At 51.6% G+C, this 12,956-nt stretch overlaps 1 long non-coding RNA gene across 1 annotated transcript in view; it reads right to left on the bottom strand.

Annotated features, from left to right (window-relative positions):
* Positions 1-340: 340 nt before the first annotated feature.
* Positions 341-12,956, bottom strand: part of LOC140850004 (uncharacterized) — a 35,136-nt gene continuing 22,520 nt past the window's right edge. Inside the window, exons 2-3 of the long non-coding RNA XR_012132610.1 lie at positions 5,503-6,084; positions 341-1,711 (exon numbers count right to left, since the gene is read on the bottom strand). This is a non-coding gene — a long non-coding RNA (uncharacterized lncRNA). The remainder of the gene's footprint in view (positions 1,712-5,502; positions 6,085-12,956) is intronic.

Below are 12,956 nucleotides of genomic sequence, written 5' to 3'. Positions count from 1 at the left end.
TTTGCTGAGCTACATGATGTGCAGGGAAAGCAACCAACAGGCCAGTAGCTGTGTCCACACAAGCCTTGGCATACCGATATCCTTCTGATATGGGCAGTGGCCCAATATGGTCTATCTGCCACCCGAGAAGGGGTATCAGTTCCTTTACTATTGTCCCGTGTTGCTGTGGGACTCAGTGCAAATCCCTCTTAGAGCTCACAAAGCACTCCTTCCAGGCTCTGCTGACTTCTTCAGAGGTCAACAACAAGCCCTTCTGACAGGCTATAGCCAACAATGTCTTTTGCCCTGAGTGCAAAAAACCATTGGGCTACATCAGAGGCAGGCTTTCCTTCTAGCCAACGCACCTGGGACAATGTGTCTGCTTCATCATTTCCTGGGGATGTGAAAAGCAACTGGCCAGTCACATGATATATGGTAACAGCCTTAGTCTGACCAGAGGCTCATAGGTCTTGCCACAACTCTTGCCCCCAAAGGGGCCAGTGACCAACCATTCAGGTGGCATGGTACCATGTCAGTAGCCACAGAGTCAAGCGCCAATAGGCGGCCCAGTTGTCAATGCAGACAACTATGGGGGAGAGCTCCTGGGTGATCACAAGCCATACTGCCCACAACTCAGCCCATTGGCTGCTTTTCCCCTCTCCATCTTCCATTCATATTCTCTCAGTCTTAGGATGGAAAGCCATAGTCCTCCACTTCGGGAGGCCATTTGTGCAGATGTAAGCATCTTCAGGTATAGGGGATTTTCCGTCCTGATAGGGACTCTTGGCTACCAGTGGTTCAAAAGCAAATTCTTTTCTGCTTTCCACTGGTATAGGTCACTGGCCCCAATAAGTGTTAGAGTTCTCCACTTAAAGGGCTATTGGAGAGGGCGCTATGCTGCTGTAAATATGTACCCCATATGACCAGTGTGGATGTCTGTCCATGCCACTCTGTGGCATTTGGGTCCAGTCTCTCACCCACCCCATGATGGGACCGGTGGTTATTATCTTGATTGGAGCTGTTCTGGTGATGGGCTCCATAGCCAGTAAGACATGATGCATAGCAGCCAGTTGCTTCTCTATCAGGGTATACCAGATCTGTGTGCCTTTCCATAGTTGTGACCAGAATCCAATAGGTTGGCATGTCCATTCAAGCTGCTGCCAAAGGCCCCACCCGTGAACATCTTTGGTTACATGAACATCTAGCTCACAGGGCCTTGGTGAGTCCATTACACTCAAGGCCTATGTGGCCTTGACTGCTGGTTTAGTAGTAGGAAAAGCTGCTGCACATATTTCATCCCAGTCCCACCTGATGCCCTTTCACACCAACTGATATAACAGCCTCAGAATTTGTGTCAAGTGTGCGATAAACATTCCCCAGTAGCCTAAAAGACCCAGAACTCTGGTAATACTGCCACAGTGGTTGGGGTAAGGAAAGCCTGGACCTTTTCTATGACTGCTTCAGGAAAAACTTTAGTTTTACCTGACTAGACAACCCCCAAGAACTTTACAGACAAGCCATGTCCCTGAACCTTGGTGCTGTTCACAGCCCATCCTTTCTCCTGTAGATGTTGCAGCAGTCTAGGAACTGCCCCTCACAAATCTGCAAGAGATTCAGATGTGAGCATACTATCATTAATGTAGTGATACAGCCTTACCATTTGTGGTTTCTTCCATGTGACCAAGTCCTGGGCTACAAGTCCGTGACAGATGGTGGGACTGTGGAGATACCCCTGTGGAAGGACAGTGAACTTCCACTGCCAGACTTCCTACATGAAGGCAAACTGTTTCTGACTGACATGTGGTATGTCAATAGTGAAGAAAGCATTAGCAAGGTCCACAGCATAGTGATACATCTCTAGTTCATGACTGAGTGTGTCCATAAGTGCTGCTATAGAGGGGACAGCAGCATGCAAAGGGAGTGTGATTTCATTCAATTCCCTGTAGGCCACAGTCATATGCCAGGAGACATCTGGCTTTCTCACTGGCCACACCAGGGCATTAAAAGGACTATGAGTGGGCTTTATGATGCCCACCTTCTCCAATTCCTATAGAGTTTCTCCAATTGCCTTGTGTCCCCCAGGCAATTTATACTGCTTAATACTTGTCACCCACCTGGGTTCGGGCAGAGCTACAGATGGGTGCTTTGCATGTATCCTCAGAACTGCCTTTACCACATGTACCCTTAGTCTGAACTCACCTGCAGTATTAACCACAGGCCCTGGAGGATATCTACCCCCAAAATATATTCAGGGATGGGAGAAGTGTACACAGTATACTCCTTTGAGGGTAACGCCCTATCCCCAGTGGGATTTGGGCTTTCTTCACTCTAATTATCTTACCCGCATAGCCATCTCTCACACAGGGGTCCCAGGAAAATGCTCAGGGTTTCATAAATCAGGGAACACTCAGCCCTTGTGTCCAGCAGCACCAGGACACGTTGTACATACAGCAGGGACCAATAAATTACTAATTCAGCATGTGGCCTCTGGTTGCCAACACATCCCCCAAAGTGGGGGCCTTGACCCCCACCTCAGTCAAGCCACGACACCCAATCATCATCCTGTGGAGGGGGGGGCGGCCAGGCAAATCCTGAGTACTGCCCACCAGGAGTCTTGCAAGGACACAGGCCAGATATGGGGCTTTGCATGCTGCTTCCGAGTCCTGGGCCTCAGTGTCTGGAACTGCTGCTCTGGCTTTAATTGGTGCCACAGTTCTAACAAGATCCTATTGGGCTGGCCATCAAGTTTTTCTTTCACTACCTCGGCCTTTATCAAATTACCCCACATCTGTGTCCTCGAGACCTTCACAGGGCCCTTTGCACCTCTCCTTTCGGTTGTAGCCTGTACTTCCTTCTGTGCCCTTATTGTTTCAACCTCCCCCAGATCTTCTAAAGTACGAGTAGCCTCACTTACGGGGTTGACCTGTGGGGGGAGGAAGAATAGTCACTAGGGACACAAAGAGAATTGGGGGAGCTGTATGCAGCACCAGGTTTCTCATTCCTACAGTGAACAGCTCTGCACTGGGGCCCTGGGGGTCCATATTATAGATGATATTTTTCATGTCCAACTCCCGTAATACTTGCTGGAGTTCTACATATGTTTCCCAGCTGGTGTTTAAGTAGGGTATATCACCCTGATTAGGCCAAATTGCCCTGATGGCTGCTGTCAGCCAGTCCAGAAGGGCCTGATTCCCTGAGGTGTGAGGGGCACTTGGCCACTGCTGCTGGAGTGAAGGGTGAGTCGTTAGGGAAGGCAGTCCACCCATTTCAGAACCCAACATAACAAGGTTTTCCAACCCCATATTCCAGACATGCAAAAGCCGTGGAGGCAGAGGTTCCGAAAGCTTCTGCTGAAACTGGAAGCTCACGTCCACCAGCTCATCTTGGGTAGGAGCGGAGCATGGAGTGCCCTACAACCTGGGGATGGGCAGGCTCCTTCCCCTGAGGAGCCCATGGCTGATGAGTTTTTATTTTCTTAATTACAATCAGGTGGGCCTTTAATATGGGAGAGGCTGGTGCCTCTGGTGGTGGCCTTGGCAACAGACTGGCCCTCGGCCGCATCCCTCATGCTCCCTGGACAGCTCCTCTGCCATCTCCGGGGCTGAAGGGCTCTTTCCTCCCCCTCCCCCAAGGCCTCCTGCAACACGGATTCTGCTGCCTCCTCCCTTGCTGCTAATGCATCTCCCAGGAGCGCAACCTGTCTTCTCAATAACTGTCCCTCTCCCTTAAGGGCATCCCATAGGTCATTGCTCAGCTCCTCCAAGTGATGGGGAAGTGTGTCTCTCACCTGCCGAAGTCTCTCTCCTTGATAACCCTTTCCACTGTCTAGAGAAACAGATAAATATATTTCCTCCGGAGTTACGACTATAAGCTGACCAGCTGGGTGTGGGGTTCAGTGGGGCCAGAGAGGAGGAGTCTGGAGCATGCAGACAAGTAAGGCACAGTCCCTGGGGTCAGGAAGCTCACATTAGCAGAGCAGATGTGGACGGTAACGAGATGGAATTTTCAGGGTGGGATTTAATAAAGCAACTCTACTACATGGGGAGTCCATGATGTTCAGAGGGAGGTGAGGGAACTTTCTAGATCCAGTAGGAGTTTGTAAGCAAAGATGGGATTGGGGAGGGGAAGGCAATAAGGACAGAGGGACCAGCATGTGTGATGGCTGGTGTGTTGGGGTACAGCTGCCCCCTACACATATGGGTGTCTGCTTCCCTAAATGATCTCCCCATCACTCCACAGGGGGCTGAAGAGGTCAGACATGTGCTCTTCCAGTTTGTTTTCCGACTAGTTCATGGGACTGTGACCCAATCTTATCCAAAAAGCTTGAGGCAAAGTCAGATGCAGAGTTTGGGACAAAGTTTTTCCTCCTTGGTGAACACTTGGAGGGAAGAAAATGCCCCACTTCTTTGTTTCATGACAAGGTCATGCCTACATTTCAGGCTGGGACCTGCTACTGCCATTCTGCAAACAGGAAGAGGGATGTCTGCAGTCTGTGAGGATGCGAGCTGGAAAGATGCCATGAGGGAAGTCCTTGATGTCATTGTCCCCCTGCTCTGCTGACTTGAGCGGGCACTGCTCTGCATCAAGACTTGTAGTTAGAACCTGAGGAAGTGACTGTCCTTACAGTGGTGTCCCAGCTAGTGGATATCTCCACACTTGCAGCTGGAAGCACACTCACAGGTGTGGGGGATGGACAGACATGATAGGGGGAGGCAGGCTGGCAAGGAGCCTAATCCTGCCCTGTCCACACTGGACTCGCAGGCAGGCTGTCTGTGTCTGTGGAGGCAGTTCTGTGCTATGGGGCGTGCTAGGAGCCGAAGTTCCTGGCCTCCTTGAAGGCCTCTTGTCCTCTCAGAGCCCATTAATGACCTGTTTTGGTGTGCAGACTCTGTTTACAGTGCACGGTGTTTGAGTCTGGGACAAGGAACCTCTGCTGTAGACCCCTACCACTGCCCCTCACACCAGGTCTGCTGGCCAAGAGCTGGCCTTCCTGGAGGCTTGGGTGACATGGATGTCTACCTACCATGCATGTAAGAGATGGAAAAGAGTTATCTAAGCAAACAGACACATGCGCACACACACCTAACTCAAGCATGTTCATGCACACACAGACTTAGACACACACATACCTACATGAACATATATATATACACATAGGCCTGCATGTACACATACACACATGCATACTTGAGGGCATTAGCTGGCCTTCATAATTATGTCCTTGGTTCCCCGAAATAATTAAGAACCAGAAAGACACATAATTTGAAATATGGTCTTGACAACAAGTGATTTGAAATTTGTTTTTTGCAAAGACTGAAGTTCACCTACAGAGTAATTTCAACCCAGGGCCACAGCACAAAGGCCAATCAAGGCTGTATTTTCTGCTCCCAGTCCCGCCCCCTTTGTGATTGTTACTTGAGGCATCATCAATAGGGGGGTGCCACATGAGTTTGGTGAGGCAGGCAGGGCTGAGGCTTCAGGTGACCACAGACTGGGAGAGGGTAAGGGTCCCCCACTCCTTACCAGTGCACTGGGGGGCAGGTGATAAGGGAAGAGTGTTTGGAGGCCTGAGATCTCTCCTTCCCCATTTCCAGCTTTGTTTCTTAAAAGGATCCTGGTGTAAACCAGGGAGAGTTGGCAACACCCCACAAGCAAGGGCTCTTAGTGTCTTGCTGAGTTCTCCTGATAAATAAAGCAATCTTCTCCTCTGAGCCCGCAGAATTCCTTCTCTATTGCCATATGTTTTTCTTTCTTTCTTGGATATGTTTCTTTACCTTTTCTTCTTTGCTGAGAAGAATGTTTCCCTGTGTAACCTGTGTCCCACACCTGGTGAAAGCTATTTCTGCCCAGTGGTGGTGGTTGGTTAGCACCAGTCAGCCTCCAGCAACTGCAGCCTGGTCCCAGCCTCTGCTGGAGGTCAGGCCTCTGGAGGCCCAGGGGGACCTTCCCTGCCATCCCGGAGACGGTCACATCCTCTAGGTCTGCAGCCTTGACAAAGCCGGCTTCGTAGTTCCGAGTTCATGCTTTGAATCTCACCGTCGCTCTCCCAGAGGACATCCTGTGCAGCACGGTTCTGTGTGCGCTGAGTGAGACGCACGGGATATCCTGCAACACACACAGCACAGGGCAAATGTTTGGTTTTACATCAGGAGGGAAAGAGCAGGAGGAACGGAGCTCGCCTGGCAACTTGGGAGGAGAAAGGAAGTCAGCCCCATCCCCATCTAGGTGAGGGAGGGTCAGGAGACCTTGTTACCTGTTAGGAAGAGGCTGAGGGGACGCCATTCCTGGTGGCCAGGACTCCCCCACTCCTCCTACAGTGTCCTGGTACGTGAACAATTCCCCTTGGTGCCCAAGGCTGAACCAGGCCCACACAGCAGGGCGTGGGCAGAGCTCTTCCGTGCTGGCCCCTTTGCTTCCCAGGCATCCATGTATCTAAGCCTCCTGAGAGGCTGTGGGCCACACGTCACATTTCCATTTTGCAGACACTAGAGCAGGGGCTACACTGCCCCCCAAGCTCCCGCAGCTAACAATCGGGAGGCCTGGGATGTGAGCCTAAGCCTTCTAACCCCAGAAGGCACCTTACCTACATAGGACGCTGCCTCCACACTAAGCTCATGGCCACTGGACATCTCATACTGGGTGACCACTGGTGCTTCAGCCCAGGGATGTGTGACTGCCGTCACTTTCTGTCAGCAGACGTGCACTTGCAGGAGAGGCTGTCTCACGGACGTGAGGAGAACCGAGGAGAACACGGCAAGTGGGTCCGAGGTGGGCCCCGGACTCCTAGCCTCTCAGGGCATGCCTTCAGGGACCAACCCAGCTGCTGGGCACCAGCCGGAGGGGCAACTCCCAGCTCCCACTCCCTCCTGGTCCTGTGGGAGGGGTCAGGGGTTAGGAGCTCAGCGATGGAGGGCAGCACTGGGTGGGTGGCTGGTGGGAGAGGAAGGTGGGTAAATGGGGAGAGCGGCTGGGAAGGGAGGAGGGTCATGCCGGTGAGGGGAATGGAGGAGGGGAGAGGGATGGGAACAGCAGTGGAGAAGAGAGAAAGAGTGTGGAGGGGCTGGAAGGGAAGGGGGCGAGGGAAGTGATGGAGACAGGGGTGCAGTGTGGTAGGTGAGGGCCCTGGGGCAGAGAGAGCATGCAGTCACCCTGGGAAAGCGGGGAGCAGGTCAGGGGGAGGGGCCCTGTGCACCGGCAGGGATGTCAGAGCTGCTGGGAGGAGAGCGCTGCTGTCTGAGGGCTGGCCGGCTGCCTGTCCAGCTGCACTGTGACTGCAGAGGAAGTGCTGAAGATGGGCTCTGCCGTTCCTGGTTGGGAGTAGTAGCTCGGCTGGCAGGAGCTTTGGAGGTTCATTAGGTGCAGAAGTTAGAGGAGCTCTATAGCTGTGGCCAGCTTCATACCATCCCTGAGATGCCGCCTGGGAACAGGGGACGCAGAGCGCGATTCTTGTGTCTTGGGGCTTTGCCCTGTCTGTGGCCCTGAGCTCTGACCAGCCATAATCTGTGGCTCGGATTTTGCTTCATGTGTCCATGTGGCTGGCCATGGTGCCCAGATGTCTGGTCAAACATTAATACAGATGATTTAATAATATGGGTTGAACCACTGTGTTGTATACTTGAAATCAATATACAATTGTATATCAACAATACTTTGGTAATTAAAAAAAAAACGTAAATCTGGATGTGTCTGTGAGGGTGTTTTTGAACGACATTAACACCTAAGTCAGTGGACTTTGAGTAAAGTAGATTGCTCTCCAGGAATGGGTGGGCCTCATCCGATCAGATGAAGGCCTGGTTAGAACAAAAGGCTGACATCCCCAGAGGAAGAGGGAATTCTCCAGTAGACAGGCTTCAGAGATAAACTGCAAATTTGGCTCTTTCCTTCTGGTCCACCCTGCAGATTTTGGAATGGCCAGCCTCCTTACAGGTATTTGTTCTATGCTTATTCATGTGAGATACTTCCTAAAATAAATTTCTGTCTCTATACCCATGCTGTTGGTTCTGTGTCTCTGGAGGACCCTGACGGATGCAGGGAGTAGCCCAGACCCCTTTCTCTGCGAGTCTGTCTCTAACGCGGTGGCTCGGGCTTCTCAGAAGGCACCGTCTGCCACAGGCGGATGAAGGAGCCCCTGGCTGATCTCACCCGTGCACAGTGAGACGTGATTCCCCGTGAGCGTCCCTTTGTTGGTCTCCGTGAGGCCTCCAGCTTCCTGACTCCCACAGCCTCCCATCTACAGAGGGAGCGGGTGTGAAGGCCTCTGGCGTGTGCTGACTCTCCCCAGGCGTCAGTCACTGCAGCTGTTTGCCTTTTCCTCACCTGGAGAGCCCAGAACGTAGATCAAGGAACACATGTGCCTTGGCCCTTTGGGCGACACAGCAAGTACCGCAGCCCAGGTGCCCAGTAAGCAACAGAAATCTTTTCCGCCTACGTCTGGAGTCTGGAAGTCCAAGATCAGGGTGCCAGCCTGGCTGGGCTCTGGCGCGGGCTGCCTTCCAGGTGGCAGTCTGCAAACTTCGGACTGCGTCCTCATGTGGAAGGAAGGTCAGGGGAACCACAGGGGAGGCTCTTAAACAGCACTAATCCCATCCACGAGGGCTCCACCCTCATGACCTGATCACCTCCCAAAGCCCCACCTGCTAATGTCATCAAATTGGGACCTATGATTTCATAGATGGACTTCGGGGGACACAAATGTCAGATCCCAGCTACATGCTTCAGCCAACTCCCTAGTGGGGTGTTTTTCACATTCAGCTCATCAGAGCTCTAGTGATTCTAGAGGGGCCCCAAACTAGTCAGAGAGCGTGAGGTGCCTGGGTGCGTGTGTGGGTGTATGCGTGTGTGTATGGGGGCTTCAAACCGAGCAGCTCTGTGTCCTCAGCCTTACCCGAGGGGGCAGAGGCCTTGTTTGAATGACATCAAAAGCTCCTATTGCCCCTGGAGAGTCAGATACCAAGGAAAGAGCTGTGAATATTAACCACAGTCCTTGTCCTTCAGAGAGTCTGGGCCTGATGGGAAAACAGTTCCACGTGGCTGAAAGAGCATGAGACTGGCAGGCTGATATTCTAAGTGGGGGGACAGGTGAGAACTGGGAAGCAGCTGAATGGGGCAATTGTAGGCTGTGGATGAGCTGCAAAGAAAATACAAAGCATGACTAACAGAGTGGCAGGGCAAGGGGGTGTCCAGAGACCCCTGTGAAGGGGCATTTGAGCTGAGACTTGAAGGATGAGGGGCAGTGCAAAGGCCCAAAGGCAGCAACAGGTTTAGTTTTTTGAGGCCCAAGATGGAGACTGATACGAATGGGCCCTGAGTAAAGGACAGAGAGTGGAAAGCGAGGTGGGAGGATCTATAGGGCCAGAGGATTTGGGACAGAGCAGGCTAGTGGGAGAAGGTGGGTTTGACCCCAGCAGAATCATCTCAATGCAGCACAATCCATGCCACAGCACGGGGCCAGGCCGGGCACAGAGAAGGAAACTGCATTCTGGGGACTATTCAGATAGGCTTTGATCTTTGAGTCGGATTTTGAGGACCTTGGAGGAGCTTGCTGGGGTGGGGAAGGCGTAAAGAAGGCCCTGCAGCCTGTGACAGCAGGAGGTGCTTCTGGTGGCAGTTTACAGTGGAGGCGGTGGGGGCTGCGGCCCAAGCGGAGGGCGCTCGTGTCTGACCCTGCACACAGCCCAAAGGGGTTTAGACTTAATACTGGCAGGATGGGGAACACTGGAAGGCTTTTCCTGGGCCAGGGTTCCCCTGAAACCAGAGGTGCTCTGTGTAGGCTCTTATCCCTACAGGCTGCTGGGGAGGGCAGGCTGCCAAGACTCTGGGCAGAATACTTTGGAGTGTGGAGGCATGCTGCCCTTTGAGTGGTAGGGGCACAGCCCATAACAGGGTGGGCATGGGTCTTGTGGAGTCCTGCCCACGTGCATCTCAGAGGGTCTAAGGACAGGCAAGGGCAAGTCAAGCATGCAAATGGGTACTGTGAGGTCGTGGGGGGCCATCGTGCTGACCCTGGCCTGGGAGTGACACACCTGTGTGTGGCTGTGTGCATCTGAGTTCACACACTTGGGCCAGGAAGGTATACACCTCTGTTTGTCCAGATGGGTCAAAGACTCTTCTCACACTGTGCACATGTGTGAGTACACATGAGGTGGTGTTGACAACCCAGTGTGCCTTTGCATGGCCTGTGTATTCTTGTGTGTACTTGTGTATATGCAGTCATAATGCAGGTTAGCAATTATTTAGCATGTGCCAGGCTATATTCGATTTGAAGTGACAAAAGCTGCCAGAGCTTGTCCCAGTGCCTTGTCTTTGACGAGCATGCTGTGTGTGTGCATTTTCATGCACACACATCAGTGGACACAGTGGGGTATGTGCTCATTCAATAAGGGAAGAGAGATGAAGAAAGAGCTATATTTAATTTTGTACAGTACTTCTCAAACAGCTTTGTCTGAATTCGACCTGGGAACCTTGAATTTGCAGCAGACTGTAGTCTGTATGCAAACACAACTGGCCCTGATGGTGCCTCATTTCAACTCCAGACAGAGAATCCTCATTAAACGAATACCCCCTTTGCCTGGAGTGGTGCAGAGCCCCATAAACATGCCCTCCTTTGAAAATGGAGCAACCTGTCCTCAGTGCCTCTGACCCTCCAGAGCTGGTTACTTCATCAAGAGGAGTTATTCCCTGGTTGAGAGACTTTTTGGAACAACTCATCTCTGCACTTGTGATAATTCTGCCTGACCCGACCAGAGGAAAGTCTGGCTTGGGAATTGAATTGTGGATCTGTTCATTGAGAGCTGAAGCTGGAGGCTTTAAAATGTACCCTTGAGGTGAGGAAGCACTTTCCACTTCTCTTTAAACCTTTTAAATGTGTCCTCATCCCTTCATTTCATATATCTCTCAATAAATAACAGGATTTCTTGTCATCCAGTGATGGTCCTCCGTATGTCATACTGGTAGGGAAAGTCCTCACTGGCTGGAATGGGCCAGAAAGTGGTGTTTCCAAGGAAGATAACATACACTTTGCAAAAGAAGTGAGAATAAATGGGTTGTTCCATTTTCTCCAGAAAACAAAGACAGAACAAATTCAACATAATACTCTGATGTATACACATGTTGCCAGAATTTGTGTTTCAGAATCTATAATGATAAGTTGGTGTCTTTGAAGTCAAGCAGGTAGATCTGAGAACAGTGAAGACAGCACTTGGAAGCCAGAGTGGGACTTAAGGCCTTTACCTGGCACGTGGATTAAGGTAATTAAACAAAAATTCAGTATCTCCTAAATCCATACTGAGTTACCTCACGTCTGGAAAGAGAATCATGATTTTAAATAAATGAGAGTCTAGTGTCTACATCTGGTGGTCAGACTCACCTGACACCCGCCTCAGGGACGTGACTGCCAGCCCCAGCCCCACCCTGCTGGCCTGTGCTCCCCGCCTGGCGCCCAGCACACTCGCCCTCGGGGTGCTGCCTTCAGACACCCCCACCCACTGGCCAAGGCTGGTGCTCTAACGCAAAGGGCTTTACACGGAGCTCTACCAGTATTTGCGCAGGCAGGAGGAAATCTGTTTCAGGGAGCCCTGCTCAGGAAAGACCGCTTTACATCGCCTCCTTCAGCTTCAAAAAGAGGACGGCTGTGTGTTCTGTGACTACACCCGCTTTCCCTCACTGGGATCTCTGTGAATACAGGGCTGGTTATTTTGCTCTGCTCCAGTACACGACCGTGCTTCCCTCAGAACAACTGCTTGCGCTTTACTTTACTTCTGTATTCAGTTGCTGTCAGTGCTGTTTAATCAGTTTTATTAACACATAATTTACATTCAATAAGAGTTATCAACTTTAAGTATACAATTTGATGCATTTTGACAAGTATGCATAGTAGAATATCTATCACCACAATGAGTTATAGAAGATTTTCTTTATGTCCATTTTAGTGCAGCCCCCATGACCCCTGGGAATTGGCACCCATATTTCCTTTTCTGTCACTGTGTCTCTGCTTTTCTAGAATTCATTGCAGACTTTCGCATCCATTTTCTTTCACTCAGCATATGGCTTTCGATATTCATTCATGATGTTGTGTGCATTGGCTGGTCATTCGTTTTCGTTGTTGAGCAGTATGTCGTTGTACTGATATGTGACAGCTGATTCTGTTTTTCGCAGTTAGAGACTATTATAAATAAAGCTGCATGCACCCTCCCCCAGGTCCTGCAGGCCTGGGGGCTTTCCTTGTGGGCCCTGCCTTGTGCTCCCTCTGCTGGACAGGCCCCACCAGTAGGCAGAACACCACTGGCACGGCGGGGGTAGAGAGGCGGGGGTCGGTTTCCCTCTGTCCTGTGGGGTCACCGAGGGCTGGCTGCTTAGGGGGCTCTCTCCCCACAGCTTCTCCTTCCAGACTCCAGTCCTGTCTGCTGACAACCCCTGCAAGAATCTGGCGGGGGATGGGGGCGCTGCTGTTGCTGCTCTTGGGAACTTGATCATTTTTAGTGTTTTCTCTGCATTCTGTCCTTCCCTGAATCAGCAGTTGCTCAGTGACCAATCTGAGTGTGCCTCGATGTACTTCTGCCTGATGTAATCTGTACCCCACAGAAGCCTGGCCTTTTTTGAGAGCTGGTGGGTGGATGGTGCAGCAGAAGGCCACTGTGACTGGGGGCTTCTGGGGTACAGCTGGGATAGGGAAAGGAGAGGACGTGCAGTATGTACCTCCAAATAGGGAAACCTTGGGTGTAGCACCGTTCCTTTCCCTCCTCCCAGCTACCCCAAGTGAAATCTGGAGGAATTATAATTAGGGGTGGCCTTAATTATAATCAGAAAGAAAAGTGGCCCTCCAAGTCCTGCCTGGAGCATGGGGGCTGGAGGGAGAGGCGCCATGCTTCTCGGGTCCAGGTGGAGGTGTGCGGCCCTGGGGTGGTCCTTCCTGCTTCAAGGCTCATCTGGAGGAGCTGTGGCCTTGAGAGTGCAGCTCTAGAGTCAGGCTCCAGGCCCGC

Source organism: Manis javanica, chromosome 6, assembly GCF_040802235.1.
Source record: "Manis javanica isolate MJ-LG chromosome 6, MJ_LKY, whole genome shotgun sequence".
Lineage (NCBI taxonomy): Eukaryota > Metazoa > Chordata > Mammalia > Pholidota > Manidae > Manis > Manis javanica.
Note: the sequence above shows the minus strand (reverse complement) of the source record. Positions and strands in the feature narration are given on the sequence as shown.